Source organism: Apodemus sylvaticus, chromosome 12 (genome assembly GCF_947179515.1).
Source record: "Apodemus sylvaticus chromosome 12, mApoSyl1.1, whole genome shotgun sequence".
NCBI classification, from domain to species: Eukaryota; Metazoa; Chordata; class Mammalia; order Rodentia; family Muridae; genus Apodemus; species Apodemus sylvaticus.
Genome location: NC_067483.1, coordinates 21,337,719 through 21,339,158, shown reverse-complemented (window position 1 = coordinate 21,339,158; position 1,440 = coordinate 21,337,719).

The following is a 1,440-nucleotide window of genomic DNA, read 5'->3' as shown; positions in this document are numbered from 1 at the left end:
TCTTGGCAGGGACTAAAAGGGCCATCATTACTTCTCCCTCCCCACCCCCACCTTCCACCCCCATTCCCACACGCTAATCTCTGCACTACAGTCTCGGGTACCAAGTCCGGAGCCAACCAGAGAGCGCGTCCCTGGAGAGGGCGTGAGGGCGAGCGCGGGTGACTGCGAGAGGGCACGCTGGGGCGGAATTGGGAGTGAGCATTAGAGGGTGATGCAGATCCCTGCGGGGTACCACTGACAGCACCTTGTCTGAGAAGCTACTGAGACTTCAGGACCTTCTAGAGAAACAGAAAGGGCTGTTGGCTAAGATTGCCAAGAGGGAGTCGCTTAGCCAGTGCGCGCGCATGCGCGCGCGCGTGTATACACACACACACACACACACACACACACACACACTCATACACACATTCATGTGCACATCCTCCTCCAGCTCCTGGCTGACTGATCAGTGCAGATGGATTCCTTTGCAGAGAAATAAGGAAGGTTGAAAGTGGGAGGGGCTCAAGCTTCCCTGGCTTTCCTCCCACCACCAAAGTATTTGCTTCTTAAAGCAAGAAAGTAGGGGAGTTTTGAGGAAGTATTCTCAAGCCTTTCCCCTTTCCTCAGCCTGTCCTAGAAGCCTTTATCAATTAAGCTCTTGAGGCACCAAGGCAGTCATAAACTAACCAGAACTTACAATTTTATTGCTTGATAGTTTTGCCCTTTTATTCTCCTCAGACTGCCCTACTTTTTCTTCTTTACTTGCAGCATATGTACTCCCTTGCTGTGCTCTTTAACGCAAAACTTCTGAAGGATGTGATTTCCACGCATGCACAGTGGAATCTAGGAGCTTCCCAGGCCCGCAAGAGGGGAAGGAGAGAGTAGCTGGGCTTTTATTCACAAGTCACTTTCACGAAGCCATCTGCATGGAACTCGCTCCTTTGCCTCTGTTGGGTGCTTGATTTAACCTGGTGACTTGGTGTTTGGTCAAGGAGATGACAGGTGAACAGATCAGTGTGTATTTCCTTGCTTTTTATTTTACACGTTCTGGTAATAGACTCCTCCTTTTCCTACCCACACAACTTAAACCACTCCACAATCAGAGAACAGAATTGTCCCCAGATTCTGATTCCTTGATTTCTGGTTCATTGGATTCAGTGGATCGCTCGTGCTCTTCTCCGAGTTTAATTTGTTCTGAAATTTTAACTTCCATTCCCACTCCACCCCCACCCCCACCTCCCCACCCAGTATTTAAAATGGACTGCACTCAAGTGAGTAAGATAGGAGGATCTTGAAATCAAAGCTAGCTGGTCTACACAGAACCACCTTATCCCAAAATAAATATAAACAATAAATACATAAGGTAAAATACTAAATTTTATGCTAGTAATCAGGTATCTTTGAACTCCTGGTAAATCTGTTACTTCTTTGTTTTCTAGTACATTATCAAAACAAAAAGGC